At 41.0% G+C, this 6,000-nt stretch overlaps 1 protein-coding gene across 1 annotated transcript in view; it reads left to right on the top strand.

Moving 5' to 3' along the window:
• Positions 1 to 382: 382 nt before the first annotated feature.
• fbxo41 (F-box protein 41) overlaps positions 383 to 6,000 on the top strand; it is a 53,027-nt gene continuing 47,409 nt past the window's right edge. Inside the window, exon 1 of the mRNA XM_028566727.1 lies at positions 383 to 485. The gene's annotated coding sequence lies outside the window, so the exon portion shown is untranslated. The remainder of the gene's footprint in view (positions 486 to 6,000) is intronic.

Genomic DNA, 6,000 nt, shown 5'->3' with positions numbered 1-6,000 from the left:
TATGTAGCCTATTCCTTAAATACTCGATATTTATAAACGATATGGTTATTCAGATTCAATAATGGGGTTTAACATGTCAAAGATAAGCAAAAATGCAGGCTATTTGTGTAGAACATATATTGAATACGCCTTTTCCTGCCTTTTAATAAGAGAGATGATGAATGTACTTGATGCCTATTGATTTACAAAGCAAAGCAGCAGCTGGCAGGACCAGACAGTTTCAACAGCTTGCAATTCTGAGCTTAAGAAGATGGGAGTGATGTTTTCTTTTTATGATTCGTGTTTTTGCATCTGTTCAAGCATTCTCTCTCTCTCTCTCTCTCTCTCTCTCTCTCTCTCTCTCTCTCTCTCCTCCCTTCCTCTCCTCCCTGGTCGTCCTCTGCAGGCCTGCTGCTCTCTGCTGCAGAGAGAGGCTGTGTGACGTCAGCGAAGGCTGGAACGGTTCCTTGGTTGAAGCGGAAAAAAAATGGGGAGAAGATTGCGAGGTAAGTAAGACGGACATTTCTTTCAATTTTTTTAACCCCCCTCCTCTAATCACAATTGTGTCGGCGTGTGTTCGTGTGTGTGTATATGTTTTCAATTATCGCCTCATTGACGCCGCTGCTCCTGTGCAGGGAGAGTAGGCTATGCAACGTACGAGTCCAGTCCAGCGATGAGCCAGTGCTGCTGTGAAAACAGGAGGAAATCGGGTACATGCCAGGCTGTCGCCCTTTCCTCCGAGAGGGCACAGCTGCTGCCATCAGCATTGCTGTGCATTAACCTGACTTCAGGCCTGTTAGTGCATTTTAAAGTCATTACGGTGGCGTGCGTTGCTTAGGCTACACGATGACATTTGGTGATGCCGCTCGTCCACACCCACATTATACGCTGCTTGTGATTGATCCATGTGCAGTGCAGATATGAGGATCCATGTGTTTTGTTTTTTGTTTTTTGCGTTAAATGTGGCAATGTTTACTGTCACATCGTTAAGCGGTTATCAACCGAGAGCCTGACCGACAGGAGACTTTGACCGGCCTGGATGTGTGGGGGATTGTACCTGCTATTGCTATATTTATTAGAATGAGCTCTATTATAAGTTAACGCTAAATGTGTCTGCTTATAATAGTGCAACCCGTTTAGCATAAAATACATGTAATATATTATATTCTTGCAGTCACGTTCACAGACTGGAGGTTTCATGCACATTTCAGGTTTTTAATATTCATCTGAGCACATTTGGATTCAAGAGGAAAGAGTCCAATGAAATCATGACTGTAATATTCACACTCCAATAAAAATATTCCCATGGGACGCCTCAAACTCTCCTGAGCAGCACACACTGCTGAAGTGACAGTTTGGGATTACAATGTATAAGAAACCTGACTCAGAGTCAGTGGGCCGTGGCCTATTTGCTGCTGTGTTTTGTAGAAATCAGATGTGACAAAAGTTGGAGCAGTCATGCTGAAAAGAGGAGGAATAACTCTAAGAGTAAAAGCAGGAAATCAACATGTTTGATGGGATTTTGTGTAAAGTAAGATTAGATTGAACTGTCATGAACTAAGCTGTGTTCTGTATCTGCACTGCAGCAGTAGCTAAACATGCACACACATGCTACGTGCATGTGACCCCATGGCTTCTTCATTCACTAGTCCAAGAGCGATTTTGTGATAGCAAACCTGCAGTTTTTAGCCATCATGTAAATATCACTGCAGAGGGTTTCTCACGTGAGGCAGGTTGCAGAATATTTTACTGTGCAGTTCTTAGCATTGAATATTCCCATTGGTGTGTGTGTGTGTCTGTGTGTGTGTGTGTGTGTGTGTGTGTGTGTGTGTGTGGGGGGGGTTATATTACTTTGCGTATATGTGTTTTCATTCAGTGTGCATGTGTGCATGACTCTCAGAAATGTGACAGTGAATCCCATATTCAGTAGCTTACCACAGGGAATAGAAATCCTCCGTTGGAAAACGCTTGAATATGTGTTTACAGTTTTATATTTGTGCCGTTTTAGGACAGTAAGGAAAGTTTTATCTATCTATCTATCTGGCTGACTGGCTGACTGACATTTACCTATCTGGATGTGAGGTTCACAGGTCAGACAGGGATGCAGATCTACCTGTCATTGCATTGCCACATTTTCAAGTGAGTTGTAAGGACCTCAGGAAGAATAGCACCTGCAATGCAGGAGCTAATGAGGATCCTAAATAAACAAACAAACAAATGATGTCGGTCAGTTCATGCGTACAAGCTATAGCAACACTCACACTAAAATTCACATATCCCACAGGTATTTCAGTGCAGGTCCTAATGCTAGACACTTACCACCTAGGCTTTTTAAAGGAGAATTTCCTACAAATTCCATGAAACTACCAAAACGAACACTGCACATGTGTGTCTCTCAAAACTTTCGGACTCCCTTAACCTCTCCAAGCTCATTCGAGCGTGCTGACAAAGGTTTCATTCAAAAAAGGCTCAGTATTTTCCTAAAATAGCACAAAGAAATAAACAAAATCAGACTTTGGTTACGCAGTCAATAACATTTTCCAAGAGCCAAAATTGATGTCTTTGAATGTCTTGTTTTGTCTGACCAACAGTCAGAAATACAAAGATATTTAGATATAAATAAACTGAGAAAATGACCAAATACTCACATTATAGAACCAGAGAATGTTTGGGTTTTCCTCCAAAAATTAGTCTTTCTGTCAATGAATTTATCGTTTCAGCTCTAGAGAAAAATACAGAATATAAACAGCCTTATCCTTCAAAACAAAAGCATTCTCTTCCCCAATAAGTCCGGACTCATTTTCAGTTTTGTGCCTAATTTGAAACTTGTTATTTTATTGTTATCTTGTGTCATGCCGTAAGTGTCCATTCTCTTGTGATCAGACAGTTTCTCCCTTTAGCTAATCATTAATTTACGACTCACTACGTCGCAGTATTCACTTCTATTATAACAAGACTGTGTTTGTGCCCATGCATGCACAGCTGGCTCAGGCATCATTGGGCTGCTCTGTTATTGTTGTGTAAAATGGTGTTCATCCAACCATCACTTCAAGGAAATCAAGGATCAGGCTCATGATTCTGGCCTTGGGGCATTTAAACTTTTCTGACAGCTTGTAACATCCAAAGACAGGTTGTGGAAAAATACTGACACTAATGTGTAAATTGCACTAATGCAATGTTTATTGACTCTTCAGTTCTTTATTGTTTTAAAACCATTGAATAACGCCATATTCCTTATGATTGACGTGTTTTTTGTATTTTAGGAAATGCTCTTTCATTTGAATTATTTCCTCAGACAGTGTGCCATAAGTAAGTGAGGTTGAAAAAGGAAATATGTAATCAGCACTGATTCTCTCACTCCTCTAGCAGCAACTTGAATATCATGCCAACACAGGCTCAGGATTAATGAGTATAAGAGGACCTAAGAGACTGTTGAAATGCAGCCACAAATCACAGAGGCCATTTCCTGCATCATTTCCCACACACGTCCTTCACAGAAGCTATGTCCCCAGTCTTGTTTAGGCCAGCACAGGGAGCTTAACGTATGTACATAAGAAGCTTGCTTGTGTTTTAAAGAAGATAAGAGATACTGAGTATCTTATCCAGCTCTGACTGATTGTAGTACTCCTTGCTCTTGCTGATGGTAATAAATGTTTAAGTATATATGAGAGGGCTACCTGCATAGGCAGGAGTAGCTTAGAGTAAAGCCACTAAATGCAAGGTAAACAGTTGGTATGACTTATTAATGGCACTTATTACCTGTTGTGGAAACTGTAAAATCAATTAGTTTTTTTTATATTCCTTCCATTAACAAGCCGGTATTCATCTAATCTCTCTTCCTTGTCTGTGGAAATAAGCAAGCAGAATATTAACAAAGCTACCCCCATGCTTTATACATGGACCCATACTGTACGTGTTCATGCCTGCCGACATACATAGTGATTTCAGAAGGAACCTGCGCCGTTAATGTGTTTAACAACATCCTCCTGGCGTGCATTGTTGATGTATGTATACTGGAGGATAATTGTTTTATGTGAACAGCAGTTTGGATCAATAGTAGACAGCGGTGAGCCGGGGAATCAGTCTGTCTATCAGCTCACATTTGTGAAAGTCAGTCCATGTCATTCACTATCCCTGCCTCATCCAGAGCCGAGCTCCCATTCAGTGTCACTGCAGTGAGAGCTTTAGCTTTGTGTTTGTCTTCAGTCTCACATGTGGCAACTGAATGTTAATACTGCTTGTCTCTTGCGTAAGTGTTGGCCAAATGACAGATAGCTACTATACGTTTTTACGTAATTAATAACTTTCATCAACAGTTACAAAGTTTTCTTTTTTTCTGGAAAAAGTAGGGGGTGCATTATACTGTGCGTTTAGACAATTACAGTATGTTATCGTAAGATCCGTTTTACACTTTGAATAGAGGGACAGGCTGTTACTTTAAACCTTCAATAACTGATTTTATTTGACCACTTTGACGTGACATATCCTCACGTTTTAAGTTGATATGGGGAACTTGTTAAATAATAGTTGTTTATTTACACATCCAGTAGTAACATAGCAACATTATCATTCATGTGGAGTCCTATTTGTGTCAACCTGATGGATGTAAGTCCACTTTGCTCTCTTTTAGCTCTGGTTTTGGTCTCCACTAACTCCTGAGTAAAATATCTGGTTCCTTAGCAGCTAAATGCTGCACTATGTTTACAAGCTAATGAGATGGCTTTATCTCCAACTACAGCCAAGACAAAGCTGCCCTAAAGGAGCGCTTCAGTCTTGAACTAGTCTGGCTCAACGGTGTACATTGCTGACATGAGATGTGCCGGATGTCCCTTCACTTCCGCTATCTCCTCTATCTATTTTGCAATACAAACAAGCCAGAGTGTTTTTTTCCCCATATTCCAGAATAGATAAGAGGTGTAGCCAGACCTATCTCAAGTCTTCGAAACAAGGTTAGGTTCTTAGCAGAGCTGTTAGTCAGGTCAAAGCTTTGTAAATGACCACAAAGCTGAATCCACTGGTTAATTCTTTAGATGGTTAAATGGTAGATATGAAATTATTTTAATTAGTTATTTTGTGTTCATTGATTTTGATTATGTATAGATGTTAAGTATGTTATATTTGCCTGTCTTCAAGGTGTTGCAAAAAAAGGGGTTGTCATGGTAACACTGTCACATGAGATGAAATGTTTTTGTCTGGTCTTCTTCAAATGGAAAACCAATGTGTGCCGAGTTCTTTTCCACATAAGTGATTAGGTTTGCCCTTTGCTGTCAGGTGAGGAGCCACAGGTCGTGAGATTGTCCTGTCATGGGAGTCCCATGGCTTTTCTCAGGACTAACACACTTTGACGTGCACGTGTAGGAGCCTAAAAGGCATTAGGGTCTTTCACTAAACCTCTCATTCAGCTTCTAAAGGAGTCTATATATTGTAATGCAGCCTGTCCGGGGGAACACGTCAAAGGGTTCTCGTCCATGTTGGCTGCGGTCACAAAGCTTGCAGTCTTTAGCGCGCATTTTACACTGATGCTATCATACTGTATGATAATGCAGAGGGTTCAGCAATGTGAACTATTTTGCTTTATGTACTTGGATCTTTAGTATCATCGTTGCATTGGCTGTGAATATAATATGTGGGAGTGGGAGGAGCACATTATACACATGACAAACCGCTCCATTGTTGAGGCGTAGGCTGATGCTCGTGTCACACCTCTCATACCTTGCTCATACAGTCACGGCACCTCCAGTATGTACAGTAACTTACTGCTAACTGCTAGCTTGAGTTCAGCGCCGCAGCATCTCTAGGTGAAGAGGAGTGACATGGCTGCTATGATACACTTTGACTCACTCTGTTCCCCCCACACCTCCAAGCAAAACAAATCTTGATCATGGAGCACAGGCACACAGGAATTAATCTCAGCTGACTGTGACATGGAGCTCCTGGCCTCAGAAGCTGAGTGACATTTGCTTTTAACTGGCGACTTTTATTATTTATGAATGAATTCAGACCAAGTTTAATAGTTGGTGT

Source organism: Perca flavescens, chromosome 2 (genome assembly GCF_004354835.1).
Source record: "Perca flavescens isolate YP-PL-M2 chromosome 2, PFLA_1.0, whole genome shotgun sequence".
NCBI classification, from domain to species: Eukaryota; Metazoa; Chordata; class Actinopteri; order Perciformes; family Percidae; genus Perca; species Perca flavescens.
This window is presented reverse-complemented; position numbering and strand designations above follow the sequence as displayed.